The sequence below is a fragment of the Triticum urartu genome, chromosome 1, assembly GCF_003073215.2.
Source record: "Triticum urartu cultivar G1812 chromosome 1, Tu2.1, whole genome shotgun sequence".
Classification (NCBI taxonomy): domain Eukaryota; kingdom Viridiplantae; phylum Streptophyta; class Magnoliopsida; order Poales; family Poaceae; genus Triticum; species Triticum urartu.
In genome coordinates, this window is record NC_053022.1 from 86,103,131 (window position 1) to 86,125,940 (window position 22,810).

Sequence of the window (22,810 nt, forward strand, 5' to 3'; positions counted from 1 at the left end):
GAATCTTGTGAAATTAATACTGCTGAATCTTGTCATGAAAGATCCATTCTCCGGCCTTCCTAGTGAAGATGCCGCTACCCATCTTAATAGCTTCGTTGATTTGTGTGACATGAAAAATAAGAAAGATGTCGATAGTGATATTGTTAAATTGAAGCTATTTCCTTTTTCGCTTAGAGATCGTGCTAAAGCTTGGTTTTCATCTTTGCCTAAAAATAGTATTGATTCATGGAACAAGTGCAAAGATGCGTTTATGTCTAAGTATTTTCCTCCCGCTAAGATCATCTCTCTTAGAGACGATATTATGAATTTTAAGCAACTTGATCATGAACATGTTGCACAAGCTTGGGAGAGAATGAAATTAATGATACGTAATTGCCCTACTCATGGTTTGAATTTGTGGATGATTATACAATTTTTTTATGCCGGATTGAATTTTGCTTCTATTAATCTTTTAGATTCGGCCGCGGGAGGCACTTTTATGGAAATCACTTTAGGAGATGCTACTAAACTCTTAGATAATATTATGGTTAATTATTCTCAATGGCACACTGAAAGATCTACTAATAAAAAGGTGCATGCGATAGAAGAAATCAATGTTTTGATTGGAAGGATGGATGAACTTATGAAATTATTTCTACTAAGAGTGTTTCATCTGATCCTAATGATATGCATTTGTCTACTTTGATTAAGAATAATAATGAATCCATGGATGTGAATTTTGTTGGTAGGAATAATTTTGGTAACAACGCGTATAGAGGAAATTTCAATCCTAGGCCGTATCCTAGTAATCCCTCTAATAATTATGGTAATTCCTACAACAATTCTTATGGAAATTATAATAAGATGCCCTCTTATTTTGAATCTAATATTAAAGAATTTATTTCTTCGCAAAAGAATTTTAATGCTATGATTGAAGAAAAATTGCTTAAGATTGACGATTTGGCTAGGAACGTTGATAGAATTTCTCTTGATGTTGATTCTTTGAAGCTTAGATCTATTCCTCCCAAGCATGATATCAATGAGTCTCTCAAAGACATGAGAATTTCCATTGATGAGTGCAAGGAAAGAACCGCTAGGATGCGTGCTATGAAAGATGCCTTTATTAAAGCGTGTTCTTCCAATTCTTATGAAAATAAAGATGAAGATCTAAAAGTTATTGTTGTGTCCCCTATTAAATCTTTGTTTTGTAATATTAATCTTGATAATGATGGGACTGAATATGCTGTACCTTTACCTAGAAGGCGTTCTAAAAATTCGGAGTATTTAGATCTTGATGGTGAAATTGATAAAAGTGGGATTAAAAGAAATAAAACCCTAGATGATGCTAAACCCACTATATTGGATTTCAAGGAATTTAATTATGAAAATTGCTCTTTAATTTATTGTATTTCCTTGTTGCAATCCATGCTAAATTCTCCTCATGCTTATAGTCAAAATAAAGCCTTTACCGAGCATATCGTTGACGCCTTGATGCAATCTTATGAAGAAAAACTTGAGTTGAAAGTTTCTATCCCTAGAAAACTTTATGATGAGTGGAAACCAACTATTAAAATTAGAATTAAAGATTATGAGTTTTATGCTTTGTGTGATTTGGGTGCTAGTGTCTCTACTATTCCCAAAACTTTGTGTGATTTGCTAGATTTCCATGATTTTGATGATTGCTCTCTAAATTTGCATCTTGCGAATTCCACTATTAAGAAACCTATGGGAAGAATTAATGATGTTCTTATTGCTGCAAATAGGAATTATGTCCCCGTAGATTTTATCATTCTTGATATCGATTGCAATCCTTCTTGCCCTATTATTCTCGGTAGACCTTTCCTTAGAACGGTTGGTGCAATTATTGATATGAAGAAAGGGAATATTAGATTTCAATTTCCATTAAAAAAGGGCATGGAACACTTCCCTAGAAAGAAAATAAAATTACCATATGAATCTATCGTGAGAGCCACTTATGGATTGCCTACCAAAGATGGCAATACCAAGATCTATTCTTGCTTGTTATGCCTAGCTAGGGGCGTTAAACGATAGCGCTTGTTGGGAGGCAACCCAATTTTATTTTTATTCCTTGCTTTTTGCTCCTGTTTAGTAATAAATAAATTATTTAGCCTCTGTATTGTTTTTGTTTTTTGTGTTTAATTAGTGTTTGTGCCAAGTAGAACCGTTGGGAAGACTTGGGGAAAGTCTTCTTGAACTTGCTGTAGAAAACAGAAACTTTAGCGCTCACGAGAACTGCTGTAATTTTTATTTGGAAAGTGATATTTAGTTAATTCGTTTTGCAGATGATTAATATATAAATTCCTCACGTCCAGCAGTTTATTTTAGAATTTTTGGGGTTCCACATCTTGCGCTAGCTACAGATTACTACAGACTGTTCTGTTTTTGACAGATTCTGTTTTCGTGTGTTGTTTGCTTATTTTGATGAATCTATGGCTAGTAAAATAGTTTATAAACCATAGAGAAATTGGAATAAAGTAGGTTTAACACCAATATAAATAAATAATGAGTTCATTACAGTACCTTTAAGTGGTCTTTTGTTTTGTTTCACTAACGGAGCTCACGAGTTTTCTACTTTAAGTTTTGTGTTGTGAAGTTTTCAAGTTTTGGGTAAAGATTTGATGGATTATGGAACAAGGAGTGGCAAGAGCCTAAGATTGGGGATGCCCATGGCACCCCAAGATAATCTATGGACACCTAAAAGCCAAAGGTTGGGGATGCATCGGAAGGCATCCCCTCTTTCGTCTACTTCTATCGGTAACTTTACTTGGAGCTATTTTTTATTCACCACACGATATGTGTTTTGCTTGGAGTGTCTTGTATTATTTGAGTCTTTGCTTATTAGTTTACCACAATCATCCTTTCTATACACATCTTTTGAGAGAGCCATACATGATTTGGAATTTGTTAGAATACTCTATGTGCTTCGCTTATATCTTTTCAGTTTTGTAATTTTGCTCTAGTGCTTCACTTATATCTTTTAGAGCACGGTGGTGGATTTGTTTTATAGAAACTATTGATCTCTCATGCTTCACTTAGATTATTTTGAGAGTCTTAATAGCATGGTAATTTGCTTAAAATCCTAATATGCTTGGTATGCAAGATTAATAATAAAACTTTCTTATGAATGTGTTGAATACTAAGAGAAGTTTGATGCTTGATGATTGTTTTGAGACATGGAGGTAATAATATCAAAGTCGTGCTAGTTGAGTAGTTGTGAAATTGATAAATACTTGTGTTGAAGTTTGCAAGTCCCGTAGCATGCACGTATGGTAAACGTTATGCAACAAATTTGAAACGTGAGGTGTTATTTGATTGTCTTCCTTATGAGTGGCGGTCGGGGACGAGCGATGGTCTTTTCCTACCAATCTATCCCCTAGGAGCATGCGCGTAGTACCGAGGTTTTTGATGACTTGTAGATTTTTGCAATAAGTATGTGAGTTCTTTATGACTAATGTTGAGTCCATGGATTATACGCACTCTCACCCTTCCATCCTTGCTAGCCTCTTCGGTACCGTGCATTGCCCTTTCTCACATTGAGAGTTGGCGCAAAATTCGCCGGTGCATCCAAACCCCGTGATATGATACGCTCTTTCACACATAAACCTCCATATATCTTCCTCAAAACAGCCACCACACCTACCTATTATGGCATTTCCATAGCCATTCCAAGATATATTGCAATGCAACTTTCCATCATTCCGTTCATCATGACACATTCATCATTTTCATATTGCTTAGCATAATCATGTAGTTGACATAGTATTTGTGGCAAAGCCACCGTTCATAATTCTTTCATACATGTCACTCTTGGTTCATTGCATATCCCGGTACACCGCCGGAGGCATTCATATAGTCATATTTTGTTCTAGTATCTAGTTGTAATCATTGAGTTGTAAATAAATAGAAGTGTGATGATCATCATTTTCTAGAGCATTGTCCCGAGTGAGGAATATAAAAAAAGAAAGGCCATAAAAATGAGAGAAAAAGAGATAAGGGACAATGTTACTATCCTTTGCCACACTTGTGCTTCAAAGTAGCACCATGATCTTCATAGTAGAGATTCTCTCATGTTATCACTTTCATATACTAGTGGGAATTTTTCATTATAGAACTTGTCTTGTATATTCCAATGATGGGCCTCCTCAAGTGCCCTAGGTGTTCGTGAGCAAGCAAGTTGGATGCACACCCACTAGTTTCTTTTGTTGAGCTTTCTTACATTTATAGCTCTAGTGCATCTGTTGCATGGCAATCCCTACTCCTTGCATTAACATCAATCTGTGGGCATCTCCATAGCCCATTGATTAGCCTCGTTGATGTGAGACTTTCTTCTTTTTGTCTTCTCCACATAACCCCCTCATTATATTCTATTCCACCTATAGTGCTATGTCCATGGCTCGCGCTCATATATTGCGTGAAAGTTTATAGGTTTGAGATTACTAAAGTATGAAACAATTGCTTCGCTTGTCATCAGGGTTGTGCATGATGATATCATTCTTGTGTGACGAAAATGAAACATGACGAAACCATATGATTTTGTAGGGATGAACTTTCTTTGGCCATGTTATTTTGAGAAGTCATAATTGCTTAGTTAGTATGCTTGAAGTATTATCATTTTTATGTCAATATGAACTTTTGTCTTGAATCTTTCGGATCTGAATACTCATACCACAATTAAGAAAAATTACATTAAAATTATGCCAAGTAGCACTCCGCATCAAAAATTCCGTTTTATCATTTACCTACTTGAGGACGAGCAGGAATTAAGCTTGGGGATGCTTGATATGTCTCCAATGTATCTATAATTTTTGATTGCTCCGTGCTATATTATCTACTGTTTTGGACATTATTGGGCTTTATTATCCACTTTTATAATATTTTTGGGACTAACCTATTAACCGGAGGCCCAGCCTAGAAATGCTGTTTTTTGCCTGTTTTAGGGTTTCGAAGAAAAGGAATATCAAACGGAGTCCAACCAGAATGAAACCTTCGGGAACGTGATTTTCTCATCGAATACAACTCAGGAGACTTGGACCCCACGTCAAGCCACGTAACAGGAGCTCACGAGGTAGGGGGTGCGCCTACCCCCCCCAGGCATGCCCTCCACCTTCGTGGGGCCCCTGTTGCTCCACCTCAGTACTTATTCCTCCTATATATATCCACGTACCCCCAAAAGATCAGAACAAGAGCCAAAAACCTAATTCCAACGACGTAACTTTCTGTATCCACGAGATCCCATCTTGGGGCCTATTCCAGAGCTTCCCCGGAGGGGGCATCGATCACGGAGGGCTTCTACATCATTATCCAAGCCCCTCCGATGAAGTGTGAGTAGTTTACTTCATACCTACGGGTCCATAGTTAGTAGCTAGATGGCTTCTTCTCTCTTTTTGGATCTCAATACAATGTTCTCCCCCTCTCTCGTGGAGATCTATTCGATGTAATCTTCTTTTTGCGGTGTGTTTGTTGAGACCAATGAATTGTGGGTTTATGGTCCAGTCTATCTATGAATAATATTTGAATCTTCTCTGAATTCTTTTATCTATGATTAGTTATCTTTGCAAGTCTCTTCGAATTATCAGTTTGGTTTGGCCTACTAGATTGGTTTTTCTTTCCATGGGAGAAGTGCTTAGCTTTGGGTTTGATCTTGCGGTGTCCTTTCCCAGTGACAGAAGGGGCAGCAAGGCACATATTGTATTGTTGCCATCGAGGATAACAAGATGGTTTTTTATCATATTGCATGAAACTATCCCTCTACATCATGTCATCTTGCTTAAGGCGTTACTCTGTTTTTAACTTAATACTCTAGATGCATGCTGGATAGCGGTCGATGAGTGGAGTAATAGTAGTAGATGCAGGCAGGAGTCGGTCTACTTGTCTCGAACGTGATGCCTATATACATGATCATACCTAGATATTCTCATAACTATGCTCAATTCTGTCAATTGCTCAACAGTAATTTGTTCACCCACCGTAGAATACTTATGCTCTTGAGGGAAGCCACTAGCGAAACCTATGGCCCCGGGTCTCTTTCTCATCATATCAATCTCCATCACTTTATTATTGCTTTGCTTTTTTACTTTGCCTTTTACTTTTCACTTTGCATCTCTATACCAAAAATATTATTTATCATCTCTATCAGATCTCACTTTCGTAAGTGACCGTGAAGGGATTGACAACCCCTAAGCGCGTTGGTTGCGTTGAGCTATTGTTTTTGTGTAGGTACGAGGGACTCGTGCGTAGCCTCCTACTGGATTGATACCTTGTTTCTCGAAAACTGAGGGAAATACTTACGCTACTTTGCTGCATCATCCTCTCCTCTTCGGGGAAATCCAACGCAGTGCTCAAGAGGTAGCACTGTAGCGTAGTTTCTTGTTGCATCTTAAGTGCTATGGTGCTGTTAAGCGCACTTTTGCATCGTTCTTGTCTTGCTTGTGATTTGCAAACCGTGCATCCGTTTCTGGTGATCCTTATATCTATTTCGACATAAATCACTCCATCTTTCCAGCGGCATGCTTGGTTTGCCAAGTTGATGCCTTGATCATCTTTCCCTTCCGGAGTACCCATATGCATTGCACATCATACCTTGCATTCCATGCCATGTCTTGCATCATGTTGCGTGTGCATTGCACCATGATTGATTGTTATTCCGTTGCATGTGTTCTTGCTTTGGGTACAGCTGGGAGACGAGTTTGTGAACGAGGAACCTATTGAGTACATTTATGAGGAGGAAGCTTTCGACAACTCTAAGAACTTTGCAGGTAGGATGATCATTACCCTCGATATCAGTTCTAACTTTGCTTGCTAGATGTTCGTTCTATCGCTATGTCGCGCTACCTACCACTTATTTATCATGCCTCCCATATTGCCATGTCAAGCCTCTAACCCACCTTCCTAGCAAACCATTGTTTGGCTATGTTACCGCTTTTGTGCAACCCCTCTTCTAGTGTTGCTAGCTATAGGTGCCAGGTTGTTCCATATTGGAACATGGATATGTTGGGATATCACAATATCTGTTATTTAATTAATGCATCTATATACTTGGTAAAGGGTGGAAGGCTTGGCCTTGTGCTCGGTGTTTTGTTCCACCCTTGCTGCCTTAGTTTTTGTCAAACCGGTGTTATGTTCCTTGCTTTTGCGTCCCTAACACAGTGAGGGTTTATGGCCCCCTCTTGATAGTTGCTTTGAATAATACTCTTCCAGCAAGGCCCAACATTGGTTTTACCATTTGCCTAATAACAACTAAAAAATTGCATATGGAGTGATTAACCCGAGGACTTAATCACCCCCAGGCCAGTGCTCCACATGAGTGTTGGTCCGAACCGCACAACCTACGGGGCCACCACGAGAAAACTCGAGGATAGGTTTTACTCGTAGCTTCACCCATCCGGTTGTGGCCTGAGACGAGATACACACGGCTACTATCAGGGTGTCGGCACGTCGGGAGGTCTTGCTGGACTTGTTTTACCATTGTCGAAATGTCTTGTGCACTGGGATTCCGAGTCTGAACGGAGGGTCCCACGATGGAGGATTGTCTCCGCGGATCGTGAGCTTGTCATGGGCTAAGTTGGGACACCCCTGCAGTGTATAAACTTTCGGGAGCCGTGCCTGCGGTTATGTGGTAGATGGGAATTTGTTAATATCCGGTTGTAGATAACTTGACACTTGATTTCATTAAAATACAACAACCATGTGGGTAACCGTGATGGTCTCTTTTCGACGAGGTTCGGGAAGAGAACACGGTGGGGTTATGTTTGACCGTAAGTAGTTCATGATCACTTCTAGTTTTACGACCGTTGCATAGTTTCTCATCTTACTCTTGTACTCGTATGTTAGCCACCATATTTGTTTAGCGCCTGTTGCAACTCCACCTCATTACCACATCCTTCCCATAAGCTTAAATAGTCTTGATCTCACGGGTTTTGATACCAGTGCAGGTGATGCCACCGAACTCAAGTGATAGTAGGGGCAGCAAGGCACGTATTGTATTGTTGCCATCGAGGATAACAATATGTGGTTTTTATCATATTGCATGAATTTATCCCTCTACATCATGTCATCTTTCTTAAGGCGTTACTCTGTTCTTATGAACTTAATACTCTAGATGCATGCTGGATAGCGGTCGATGTGTGGAGTAATAGTAGTAGATGCAGGCAGGAGTCGGTCTACTTGTCTCGGACGTGATGCCTATATACATGATCATACCTAGATATTCTCATAACTATGCTCAATTCTGTCAATTGCTCAACAGTAATTTGTTCACCCACCGTAAAATACCTATGCTCTTGAGAGAAGCCACTAGTGAAACCTATGGCCCCCGGGTCTATCTTCATCATATTAATCTTCCAATACTTAGTTATTTTCATTGCTTTTATTTTACTTTGCATCTTTATCATAAAAATACCAAAAATATTATCTTATCATATCTATCAGATCTCACTCTCGTAAGTGACCGTGTAGGGATTGACAACCCCTTATCGCGTTGGTTGCGAGTATTTATTTGTTTTGTGCAGGTGCGAGGGACTCGCACGTAGCCTCCTACTGGATTGATACCTTGGTTCTCAAAAACTGAGGGAAATACTTACGCTACTTTGCTGCATCACCCTTTCCTCTTCAAGGGAAAACCAACGCAGTGCTCAAGAGGTAGCAAGAAGGATTTCTGGTGCCGATGCCGGGGAGGTCTACGCAAAAGTCAACATACCAAGTACCCATCACAAACCCTTATCTCCCGCATTACATTATTTTCCATTTGCCTCACGTTTTCATCTCCCCCACTTCACCCTTTCCGGTTTATTTGTCCTCTCTTCTCGCTCGCCTTTCTTCCGCCATGTCTGAATAAAAAAGGGTGGGGGGTTCTCTCTAGAGTTTTAGTACTTTGGACAACCCTTCTATTCTCGCTAAGCTCATAAATAAGGATACTATGGAAAACCCTACCGGATTTATCAATGAGAGTCTTAATAATTTTGATGAAGATGATCCTGGAATTTTTCGTTATTTACTTGATGAATCTTTGAAAGATGCTTGGTATAGACTATTAAGGATCAGGGCTAGTGTTGGTGTCAAAACTGGCGGATCTTGGGTAGGGGGTCCCGAACTGTGCGTCTAAGGCGGATGGTAACAGGAGGCAGGGGACACAATGTTTTACCCAGGTTCGGGCCCTCTTGATGGAGGTAAAACCATACGTCCTGCTTGATTAATATTGATGATATGGGTAGTACAAGAGTAGATCTACCACGAGATCAGAGAGGCTAAACCCTAGAAGCTAGCCTATGGTATGATTGTATGTTGTCCTACGGACTAAAACCCTCCGGTTTATATAGACACCGGAGAGGTTAGGGTTACACAAGGTCGATTACAAAGGAGGAGATACACATATCCGTATTGCCTAGCTTGCCTTCCACGCCAAGTAGAGTCCCATCCGGACACGAGACGAAGTCTTCAATCCTCTATCTTCCTAGTCTAACAGTCCGGCCAAAGGAGATAGTCCGGCTGTCTGGAGACCCCCGAATCCAGGACTCCCACAGTAGCCCCTGAACCAGGCTTTCAATGACGATGAGTCCAGCGCGCAATTTTTTCTTCAGCATTGCAAGGCGGGTTCTTCCTAAGAATACACCACGGAAGAATTAGAATATAAGGATAATGTCCGACCCTGCAAAATAAGTTCCACATACCACCGTAGAGAGAATAATATTTCCACAAATCCAATTTGCTGGCTTGTTTTGGCAAGACGACATTATGTCACGGCCCGGTGATTATTCGAACCGTTTCCTTTAACTAGCCCCGCACATAACACGAGGCAGTTTTTTGACACGTCTTGTCAAAGCAGAGATCGTGTCCCCTTATCACGGGATTCTCATCAATAGGGGTGTGGGTAACCCAACCGCGCCATCGATTACGATGCTTGGGGGACGAGCGAGTTTTCCCAGGCTAGTGGGGACGCATAGTTTCGTCCGCCCATATAAAGGGATAAGGATTTACTTTTTCATCCACGCCTTCTTCCTCCTTTGCTCATCCACCTTCACACACTCGAGCTCCAGCGCCCAAGTTCGCATTTCCCACCTCGACCTTTTCCAACCATGTCCGGAGCGGGAGGCAGGTGGATGGTCTCCTCCGTCACGGAGGGACACGTCAAGAAGCTGAGGAGAGCCGGATACTTGCCCGACGACATCGCGCACCGGCTCCCAGAGGAGGGGCAACTCATCCCCACCCCCAGGCCCCATGAGAGGGTAGTGTTCCTTACCCATTTCCTCCGCGGACTGGGATTTCCTCTCCACCCATTTGTCCGGGGGCTCATGTTCTACTACGGCCTGGATTTCCACGATCTGGCCCCGAACTTCATCCTCAACATCTCGGTGTTTATCATCGTGTGTGAGGCCTTCCTCCGCATCAAGCCCCACTTCGGCTTATGGCTGAAGACTTCCAATGTCAAGACGAAGGTAGTGAGCGGCCGCCAGGCGGAGTGCGGAGGCGCCATGGTGGGCAAGATGCCCGACGTCACATGGCTCAAGTGCTCCTTCGTGGAGACCATAAAGTGGTGGCAATCGGGGTGGTTCTACTTCACCGAGCCACGTGACCCTACATGGGTGGCGGCCCCTGAGTTCCAATCTGGCTTCCCTACACGGCTCACCTCCTATCAAGAGAAGGGCTTGTCCTGGGGTAGTTCTGGAGAGCTGACTGGACTCCAAACATGTATTCAAACACATGGTGAACAAGAAGCTCAAACTTGTCAATGTAGTCCAGGTCATGCTCCACCGCCGGATCCTCCCGTGCCAACAACGGGCCTTCAACTTGTGGGAGTTCGACCCGGCGCAGCACCGAACTCTAAACAGGCTCTTCAACACAACTCATGAAGATGCCTGCAGGGTGCTATTCAAGAGCGCCGAGGTCCCCCCTCCCACTACTGAGGATCGCGGATTCAGCGCGAAGCGCCAAGCCAGCACGGTAAGCTGCTTTACCTCTCACAGGATACTTGTTTTTCATAGTTTGACTCCATGCGGGATCTAAACTTCCGTGCCTTTGACAGGACTGGTAGGAGACGGCCGGACAGATCGACTGTCCGGCTCCTTTGCCCGAAGGCCCAGCAGACGCTCTTTTGGCAAAGATGCTGACTCCGGCTCCTTACACGGTGTCGGAGAAGACCAAGAAGGCCAAGGGAACCTGAAAGAGTTCCCGGTGCCAGGCGTCATCGGACTCACCGTCCGAGGACTCTACGTCGCAATCCTCCCCCGAAGACGAGGAGGCAGAAGAAGATGCTCCCCCTCCAGACGGGGGAGACAAGAAAAGGAAGGCCGCCCCAACTGGGGAGGCCGAAGGGTCCAACAAGGGGAGAACTCTCCTTCCGGACAGCTCTACCACCGCCGCCGATGGCGAAGACGAGTGGCTGCCCAGGGCCAAGCCCCTGGGGAAGTCGTAAGTGTTTGGATACCAGAGTAACTCATAGCATTCCTTTGTCGCACTACTTCACCTAATGCCGAAATATGATTATGCAGGCCGCCCTGAGCCCGTATCGATGTATCATCGAACGGCTCCCTGGGCTCGTCGGATATGGATAGCGATCCAGTTCCGATCGCCACCTCCCCTCATCCTGCGGACAATGCCGAGGTGTTGTCTCATGAGGCACCGGGTCGAGGGGAGACGGTCCCGGAGGTGCCTCAAAGTGGCCTCCCGGACTCCGGGAGCAGAGGGGACAAGGCCCCTGAGGGCTCCGAGTTCGGCCCTCAGCCGGACACCGCGCCGGAACCTCCAGTGGTTCCGGACTCGGGCAGGCGGCCCCCTTCTACGAGGGGCAAGACGCCTGCACCGGTGACCTTTGTCCATCCAGAGGCGCCGGATAATCTGCTGGAAGCGCTTCGCGGCACTTCCATCAACGAGGAGCACCGCAGTATTATGAGTGCGGTGATCCAGAAGGTTTAGTCCGCCAAGAGCGGATTGACTGAAGCCTGTGCTAGCCTTCTAACAGGCTTTGAGGTAAGTATTTAAAATATAGGAAAAATATTGCCGCATAGACAGTAGCCCCTGATGCTCTATTCGGTGTTCACAAAGAAAAGCCGAACAGAGGATCAAACAATATCGCATGAGTCTAATATAAGTATGTCAATATGCAAATGCAGGCTTCGCTGCTGGCGTCCGCCGAACTGACTGCGGAGGTCTCCGTACTGAAGAAGGACCTTAAAGGGTCCCAGGACGAGCTCGGCCTTGCCAAGAGGCAGCTCGAGGAGAACAAAGGTAAGTAGTACCTTGTCTATGGGTATGTATGAAAAGGAATGCGATTGCAAAATGACAGGATCATCATGAATTTGCCAGGGGCCGCGACCGAAGTGGCGACCCTAAAGCAAGCGTTGTCCGAGGCCGAAGATAAAGCGGGCAAGGAGCGCATCGAGCGAGAGAAGCAAGAGGCTCGGGTGGGCGAGGTGCAGCAAGAGCTCCAGGCTCTCGGGACGAAGCACGAGGCGTTGGAGCTTGACTCGAAGACACGAGAGTCTGAGCTTGCCGCGGCCCTCGAGAACGCAAAAAGTGCCAAGGCCAAGCCCAAAAGGCCCTCCAGGAGATCGACGCAATGAAGAAGAGAGCGGCGGGTAAGGCATTCTATATGCAAAGCAAGCATGTAAAAGTAAATTATCGATTACTTACCTGAATCCGGAGCTCTCCAGGAGCATTCACAGATTTGCCCCACAGCGTGTCCGATGCCGCACAATTTTACCAGGCCGAGGATGGAAGCTCAACGGAGAAGCTGTTATGGTCTCAGTATACTAGGGCCGAACACCCGGTGCCAATGAGCGACCAGCTGCAGCAGCTGGTCGAGCTACATAAGGTGGCCAAATAGGCCATGAAGGGCTTTATAGTCCGGCTGTGGCCTGGCGACGCCCTTCTGAACATCTTCTTCAGCCTCGTGAGGTGGCTTGTGGATGCCTGCCCGCGGCTGGAGGTCATCAAGCGATCCATCTGCATTGAAGGTGCACGCCGGGCTTTCGCCTGTGTGAAATTGCAATGGGTCAAGCTAGACGCCGTGAAGTTGATCAAGGAAGGGCCGCTGGAGGGCAAGGAGCATCGCCACCCCGAGATGTACTACGAGGGTGTTCTGCCGGGTGCCCGTCTCGTAGCGGACGAGTGCACAAAAGATGTAATGTAATATTTGAGTAAAACTTGCTCGTGTGATCCTGTATTTATGAAAACTTGTTTCATATGCGCTATGCAACGCTTGTTTGAATTTAAAATATTACCTTCTGTTTGGCTGTTTATCCAATCTGAGAGATGGCTAGTCCTCGGCTTCTGCCCCCATGCCACGAGTGCTGGGGTGTTCGGGATAAACCTGAGCACTCTTGTTCCCATTTTGGGTCCTTCGAGGGAGGTGCTCAGCACAACGAACAAGGCAACCGGACTAATAATGCTTTATCACTCTCACTTAGCCATAGAATTCTATAATTTTAAATTTTGGCGAAGCCCCTGGTATTCGGAAGGCCGAATTCGGGGCGCGATACACGCCTTTAAGCCGGACAGGGCCGGCCCTCTCTCTAAGCGGCATAAGTCTTTAGGGACTCGAAAACCTCGCCGAACAGCGACCAGTCTCTCGCCTTATCATGACAGTCAGTTTTAGCTTTCTCTACTGAGGTGCTAGCCCAGCAGAACCGGGGCACAATCAGTAGTTCTCCTAGCGCTACCTTAGCCGATAGAGCGGAACGTAAGGTACCAAAACATAGGAGCCGGGCAAACCCAACATTTGACCAAAGACATGATTCGGAGCTGATGCATATAATGCTATAAGTTCGGGGTGCCGCACTTGTGAAAGTGTTCGGACTTTTCACACCATATTGTGGGGTACGTAAGCCCCTGGTGTATTGGCCGTACCAAAGTGTACGGTTGCAAGGCGTCATTAATGAACACATATATATATAACAAGAATGCAATAATAGTCGTAATGTTATGCATTGTTTATTCAAAAAGGTGCGTTAAAGCTAAAGCAGAATGATACAGATAGTGCGATAAGCAAAGAGTAGGACTATGTCCCTTCCAAGGGCAAGCTGAGGAATAGTATTAAATCAAATATTTCGCTCGTTACTGTAATCCACGTGGGAATTCCGTGGTGTGACGTAGCTTTCTGCCTCCTTGGTTGCTGCATCATGTGTTCGACAATAGTGCTGCCGGACAGGGTTTCCAGAGATTAATGTCCTGAAAAAGAGAAAAATAACCAAGCGGGAAGCCCCTAGTGCGGTTTAAGCCGCGTCTTGGGGCGTGCCGCAGTTGTGCCCCCCTCCCCGCCTGTGCCCATGGTATTTTTAATGCGTAATTATGTACGCGTGGCACGAGTTTCGCCGCTTGGCTGGGACTGGGGTGGGGGCCGCATTGCTACGCGAGCTCAGATCGCGCCAGGCGGTCTAGTTGCCGATTGCTCCGAGCGCGCTTGAAGGTGTCCGGGTCTTGAAACGCCGAACTGGTGGATTGCCTTGAGAGGCTGCTTTGCGCTTCTGCTGCGAGGGCCGCAGTGTGCTCCTCCATTCGGAGAGAGCGCTCTGTGTTTCCATTGACTATAATAACCCCATGAGGTCCTGGCATCTTGAGCTTGAGGTATGCATAATGCGGTACCGCATTGAATCTCGCAAATGCGGTTCGCCCGAGCAGTGCATGATAACCACTGCGGAACGGGACTATATCGAAGATTAACTCTTCGCTTCGGAAGTTATCCGGGGATCCGAAGACCACTTCTAGTGTAATTGAGCCTGTGCAATGGGCCTCTACGCCTGGAATAACGGCTTTAAAGGTCGTTTTTGTGGGTTTGATCCTTGAGGGGTCGATACCCATTTTGCGCACTATGTCCCGATAAAGCAAGTTCAGGCTGCTGCCGCCATCCATAAGGACTTGAGTGAGGTGAAATCCGTCAATGATTGGGTCTAGAACCAGTGCAGCGAATCCGCCATGACGGATACTAGTGGGGTGGTCCCTGCGATCAAAAGTGATCGGATAGGAGGACCATGGGTTGAACTTTGGGGCGACTGGCTCCAACGCATATACGTCCCTGAGCGCACGCTTCCGCTCCCTCTTGGGGATGTGGGTTGCGTATATCATGTTCACCGTCCGCACTTGTGGGGGAAACCTCTTCTGTCCTCCGGTGTGTGGCTGCTGGGGCTCCTCCTCGTCATCGCTATGTGACCCCTTATCCTTGTTTTCGGCAATTAACTTGCCGGCCTGCTTGAACACCCAAAAATCCATGTTGGTGTGATTGGATGGCTTGTCTGGGGTGCTGTGTATTTGACACGAGCGATCGAGTATGCGGTCCAAACTGGACGGGCCCGACGTACTTTGTTTAAATGGATTTTTCCGCTGACCGGGTTTAGAGCCTTTGAATCCGGCACTGACTGTCGTATCCTCAGCATTATCGCTGTTAATGCGGCGCTTATGTTTGTTGCGACGGGACCTGCTATTGCCGTCCTTGGTATCCGAGGTACCATGGTTTTTTGACATATTGTTACTGCGAGCCAGCCAGCTGTCTTCTCCCGCACAAAAGCGGGTCATGAGTGTCGTGAGGGCTGCCATAGATTTCCGCTTTTCCTGACCAAGGTGCCGGGCTAGCCACTCATCGCAGATGTTATGTTTGAAAGCCGCTAGGGCCTCTGCATCCGGACAGTCGATGATTTGATTTTTCTTTGTTAGGAACCGAGTCCATAATTGCCTGGCCGATTCTTCTGGCTGCTGAATTATGTGGCTCAAGTCATCGGCATCTGGTGGTCGCACATAAGTGCCCTAAAAGTTGTTGAGGAATGCGGCCTCCAGATCTTCCCAACAGCCGATGGACTCTGCTGGCAAGCTGTTGAGCCAATGCCGCGCTGGTCCTTTGAGCTTTAGTGGGAGGTATTTGATGGCGTGTAAGTCATCACCGCGGGCCATGTGGATGTGGAGGAGGAAATCCTCGATCCATACTGCAGGATCTGTTGTGCCGTCGTATGATTCAATATTTACAGGTTTGAAACCTTCTGGGATTTGATGATCCATTGCTTCGTCTGTGAAGCATAAGGGGTGTGCGGCGCCTCTGTATTGGGCTATATCGCGACGCAGCTCAAATGGGTCTTGCCCGCTGTGTTCGGCCCGGCCGGATTTACTTTTACTGTATCCGGCGTGACGTTTATCGTCTCGCATAGTGGCGCGCCCTCGTGATCCGTAGATCGATCTTGCTTGTTTTTCTTTGTCCTCCAATACGTCTTGCAGGTCTGGTGTATTTCCCCATGCTTTTTTATTTGAATGGCGTCGGGGTGCGGGCTGAGCTTTTAGCTGGAATGCCTCTCTATCACGGCCATGAGGTGGCCGATTAGCCGCATCATACGCTTCTTCCTCCAGTCAAGGTAGCAACCTGCATTTTGGGTAACTCTTGGAGGGGCGCTCAAGTTTATATTCCTCGGCCACGAGGACTTCAGTCCATCTGTCAGCTAGCAGATCTTGATCAGCTTGAAGCTGCTGCTGCTTTTTCTTAAGGCTATTTGTCGTGGCCATAAGCCGGTGCTTGAAGCGCTCTTGTTCGACGGGATCCTCTGGCACGGCGAATTCGTCATCGCCGAGGCTTGCCTCATCTTCGGAGGGGGGCATGTAATTATCATCCTCCGCCTCTTCGTCTGCCGCTCTCTCAGGAGGGCTAGCTCCTCCATCCTCCTGCTCTAAATCTTGCTGGAGGGGGTTGTTGTTGTCTTCGGCACTATCCGGAGTGTTATTACCTCCTGTGCCAGTATCACCACTTTTGCTTTGGCGGGACTTAGAGCGGCACTGCTGACGTTGGCGCTTGGGTTGCTTCTTGGAGGGGTCATCCTCCGCTGTCTCGTTGCCATTGCCTTCTTTGGGTGTGTCCACCATGTATATATCATATGATGAGGTGGCTGTCATGTGCCCTGTGGGCAGTGGTTCCTCTTCGTCTCTGGCATCGTCGTCCATACCGTCGATATATTCGGAGTCGAAGTCGAGCATGTCGGTTAAGTCATCGACAGTGGCTACTAAGTGGGTGGTGGGTGGGCCGCGAATTTCTTCGTCGTCCGCATCCCAGTCCTGCCGGACGTAGTTCAGCCAGGACTCTCCTGACAAGGAGAGAGACCTTAATGAGTTCAGTATGTCGCCGAAGGGCGAGTGCTGAAAGATATCCGCGGAGGTAAACTCCATGATCGGCGCCCAATCAGATTCGATAGGAACGGGCGCAGGCGGTTCGGAGTCCGTGGCCAGAGAAGAATTCGGCAGTTTAACAACACAGCTCTCGGGCAAGGTAAGGTCGATGTTTGGCTCGATCGCCGCTGAGGGTAACGCCTCCGTGGCGGGGTCCATCCCCCCGTCCATGGTCGGCGCAACTAGCTCCGAATTGAGGGTTGGAGCGGCTGCCGGTGTGATCTCCAGAACGCTATCTGGTGGTAGAGCTAAATCGTACTCATCGTGACCGCGTGACGCACAAGGCAGAGGCTCGAATCCGTTGAAGATCAAGTCTCCGCGGATATCGACCGTGTAGTTTAGGCTTCCAAACCTGACCTGATGGCCAGGGGCGTAACTTTCAATCTGCTCCAAATGGCCAAGGGAATTGGCCCGTAGTGCAAAGCCGCCGAACACGAAGATCTGTCCGGGGAGAAAAATCTCACCCTAGACTGCATCGCCATCGATGATAGTAGGAGCCATCAAACCTAACGGCGACGAAACAGAGGAACTCTCAATGAAAGCACCAATGTCGGTGTCAAAACCGGCGGATCTCGGGTAGGGGGTCCCGAACTGTGCGTCTAAGGCGGATGGTAACAGGAGGCAGGTGACACAATGTTTTACCCAGGTTCAGGCCCTCTTGATGGAGGTAAAACCCTACGTCCTGCTTGATTAATATTGATGATATGGGTAGTACAAGAGTAGATCTACCACGAGATCAGAGAGGCTAAACCCTAGAAGCTAGCCTATGGTATGATTGTATGTTTTCCTACGGACTAAAACCCTCCGGTTTATATAGACACCGGAGAGGTTAGGGTTACACAAGGTCGGTTACAAAGGAGGAGATACACATATCCGTATTGCCTAGCTTGCCTTCCACGCCAAGTAGAGTCCCATCCGGACACGAGACGAAGTCTTCAATCTTGTATCTTCATAGTCTAAAGTCCGGCCAAAGGAGATAGTCTGGCTGTCCGGAGACCCCCTAATCCAGGACTCCCACAGCTAGCTATGTGCCTCAATACCAAATTGAAGTTTACTTAAAAAGCTTTTATATTTCCCTTCCTTTTTCTTTTAAGCACGTCTTAGATTCTATATTTGAAGAAGGTTTTGTTGAAGGGGATGTCGTAGACACTTATGAAAAAATGAAAACCATATTTGGGCACCCCGTGAATGAGAAAGTTGAATCTACATCTCTTTTGCTCTCTTACCAAAATGAAACTATTAAAGAGATAAAGCCTAGCCTAGATACAAATTTCCATAACATACTTAATCTTTCCTCTACCATTAATAGCCATGTGCTTTATCAAAATAGAAGGATTAATTCTATAGATAGCAAGTTTGCTCTTTTCTTTCCTAAGACCAAAGATGGCAATACCGAGATCTATCCTTGCTTTTTATGCCTAGCTAGGGGCGTTAAACGATAGCGCTTGTTGGGAGGCAACCCAATTTTATTTTTATTCCTTGATTTTTGATCCTGTTTAGTAATAAATAATTTATCTAGCCTCTGTTTTGGTTGTGTTTTTTGTGTTTAATTAGTGTTTGTGCCAAGTAGAACCGTTGGGAAGACTTGGGGAAAGTCTTGGTACACTTGCTGTAAAAAAACAGAAACTTTAGCGCTCACGAGAACTACTGCCATTTTTATTTGTAAAATGCTATTTAGTTAATTCTTTTTGAAGATAATTAATAGATAAATTCCTCACGTCCAGAAATTTATTTTAGAATTTTTGGGGTTCCAGATCATGCGCTGGCTACAGATTACTACAGAATGTTCTGTTTTTGACAGATTCTGTTTTTCGTGTGTTGTTTGCTTATTTTGATGAATCTATGGCTAGTAAAATAGTTTATAAACCATAGAGAAGTTGTAATACAGTAGGTATAACACAAATATAGATAAAAATGAGTTCATTACAGTACCTTGAAGTGGTCTTTTATTTTCTTTCGCTAACGGAGCTCACGAGATTTTCTACTTTGAGTTTTGTGTTGTGAAGTTTTCAAGTTTTGGGTAAAGATTTGATGGATTATGGAACAAGGAGTGGCAAGAGCCTAAGCTTGGGGATGCCCATGGCACCCAAAATATAATCTAAGGACACGTAAAAGCCAAAGCTTGGGGATGCCCCGGAAGGCATCCCCTCTTTCGTCTACTTCTATCGGTAACTTTACTTGGAGGTATATTTTTATTCACCACATATATGTGTTTTGCTTGGAGCGTCTTGTATGATTTGAGTCTTTATTTTTTTAGTTTAACACAATCATCCTTGTTGTACACACCTTTTGAGAGAGACACACATGATTCGGAAATTATTAGAATACTCTATGTGCTTCACTTATATCTTTTGAGTTATATAGTTTTGCTCTAGTGCTTCACTTATATCTTTTAGAGCACGGTGGTGGATTTGTTTTATAGAAACTATTGATCTCTCATGCTTCACTTAGATTATTTTGAGAGTCTTAAATAGCATGGTAATTTGCTTAAATAATCCTAATATGCTAGGTATTCAAGATTAATAATAAAATTCTCTTCTGAGTGTGTTGAATACTATGAGAAGTTTGATGCTTGATGATTGTTTTGAGATATGGAGGTAGTGATATTAAAGTTGTGCTAGTTGAGTAGTTGTGAATTTGAGAAATACTTGTGTTAAATTTTTTGATTCCCGTAGCATGCACGTATGGTGAACCATTATGTGATGAAGTCGGAGCATGATTTATTTATTGATTGTCTTCCTTATGAGTGGCGGTCGGGGGCGAGCGATGGTCTTTTCCTACCAATATATCCCCCTAGGAGCACGCGTGTAATACTTTGCTTTGATAACTTGTAGATTTTTGCAATAATTGTATGAGTTATTATGACTAATGTTGAGTCCATGGATCATACGCACTCTCACCCTTCCACCATTGCTAGCCTCTCTAATACCGCGCACCTTTCGCCGGTATCATACACCACCATGTACCTTCCTCAAAACAGCCACCATACCTACCTATCATGGCTTTTCCATAGACATTCCGAGATATATTTCCATGCAACTTTCCACTATTCCGTTTACTATGACACGCTCCATAATTGTCATATTGCTTTGCATGATCATGTAGTTGACATCATATTTGTGGCAAAGCCACCGTTCATAATTCTTTCATACATGTCACTCACGAGTCATTGCATATCCCGGTACACCGCCAGAGGCATTCACATAGTCATATTTTTTTCTAAGTATCGAGTTGTAATTCTTGAGTTGTAAGAAAATAAAAGTGTGATGATCATCATTATTAGAGCATTGTCCTAAGTGAGGAAAGGATGATGGAGATTATGATTCCCCCACAAGTCGGGATGAGACTCCGGACGAAAAATAATAATAATAAAAAGAGGCCACAAAAAACAGAGAAAAGGCCCAAATAAAAAAAATGAGAGAAAAAGAGAGAAGGGATAATTCTACTATCCTTTTACCACACTTGTGCTTCAAAGTAGCACCATGATCTTCATGATAGAGAGTCTCCTATGTTATCACTTTCATATACTAGTGGGAATCTTTCATTATAGAACTTGGCTTGTATATTCCAATGATGGGCTTCCTCAAAATGCCCTAGGTCTTCGTGAGCAAGCAAGTTGGATGCACACCCACTTAGTTTCTTTTTGAGCTTTCATATACTTATAGCTCTAGTGCATCCGTTGCATGGCAATCCCTACTCACTCACATTGATATCTATTGATGGGCATCTCCATAGCCCGTTGATATGCCTATTCGATGTGAGACTATCTTCTCCTTTTTATCTCCTCCACAACCACCATTCTATTCCACCTAAAGTGTTATTTCCACGGCTCACACTCATGTATTGCGTGAAGATTGAAAAGTTTTGAGAATGTCAAAAGTATGACACAATTGCTTGGCTTGTCTTCGGGGTTGTGCATGATTTAAATACTTTGTGTGGTGAAGATAGAGCATAGCCAGACTATATGATTTTGTAGGGATAACTTTCTTGGGTCATATTATTTTGAGAAGACATAATTGCTTAGTTAGTATGCTTGAAGTATCATTATTTTTATGTGAATATTAAACTTTTATCTTGAATCTTTCGGATCTGAATATTCATGCCACAATTAAGAAGAATTACATTGAAATTATGCCTAGTAGCATTCCACATCAAAAAATCTGTTTTTATCATTTACCTACTCGAGGACGAGCAGGAATTAAGCTTGGGGATGCTTGATACGTCTCCAACATATCTATAATTTTTGATTGCTCCATGCTATATTATCTACTGTTTTGGACATTATTGGGCTTTATCATCCAATTTATATTATTTTTGGGACTAACCTACTAACCGAAGGCCCAGCCCAGAATTGCTGTTTTTGCCTATTTTAGGGTTTCGAAGAAAAGGAATATCAAACAGAGTCCAAACGGAATGAAACCTTCGGGACCATGATTTTCTCACCGAACATGATCCAGGAGACTTGGACCCTACGTCAAGCAACCAACAGGGAGGCCATGAGGTAGGGGGCGCGCCTACCCCCCCCCCCTTGAGGCGCGCCCTCCACCCTTGTGGGCCCCCTATTGCTCCACCGACGTACTTCTTCCTCCTATATATACCTACGTACACACCAACGATCAGAAACGGAGCCAAAACCCTAATTCCACCGCTGTAACTTTCTGTATCCACGAGATCCCATCTTGGGGCCTGTTCCGGAGCTCCGCCCGAGGGGGCATCGATCACGGAGGGCTTCTACATCAACACCATAGCCTCTCAGATGAAGTGTGAGTAGTTTACCTCAGACCATCGGGTCCATACTTATTAGCTAGATGGCTTCTTCTCTCTTTTTGGATCTCAATACAAAGTTCTCCCCCTCTCTTGTGGAGATCTATTCGATGTAATCTTCTTTTGCGGTGTGTTTTTTGAGACCGATGAATTGTGGGTTTATGATCAAGTTTATCTATGAACAATATTTGAATCTTCTCTGAATTATTTTATGTATGATTGGTTATCTTTGCAAGTCTCTTCGAATTATCAGTTTGGTTTGGCCTACTAGATTGATCTTTCTTGCAATGGGAGAAGTGGTTAGCTTTGGGTTCAATCTTGCGGTGTCCATTCCCAATGAAAGTAGGGTCAGCAAGGCACGTATTGTATTGTTGCCATCGAGGATAACAAGATGGGGTTTTTTTTATCATATTGCATGAATTTATGCCTCTACATCATGTCATCTTGCCTAAGGCGTTACTCTGTTCTTATGAACTTAATACTCTAGATGCATGCTGGATAGCGGTCGATGTGTGGAGTAATAATAGTAGATGCACGCAGGAGTCGGTCTACTTGTCTCGGACGTGATGCATATATACATGATCATACCTAGATATTCTCATAACTATGCTCAATTCTGTCAATTGCTCAACAGTAATTTGTTCACCCACCGTAAAATACCTATGCTCTTGAGAGAAGCCACTAGTGAAACCTATGGCCCCCGGGTCTATCTTCATCATATTAATCTTCCAATACTTAGTTATTTTCATTGCTTTTATTTTACTTTGCATCTTTATCATAAAAATACCAAAAATATTATCTTATCATATCTATCAGATCTCACTCTCGTAAGTGACCGTGTAGGGATTGACAACCCCTTATCGGGTTGGTTGCGAGGATTATTTGTTTTGTGCAGGTGCGAGGGACTCGCGTGTAGCCT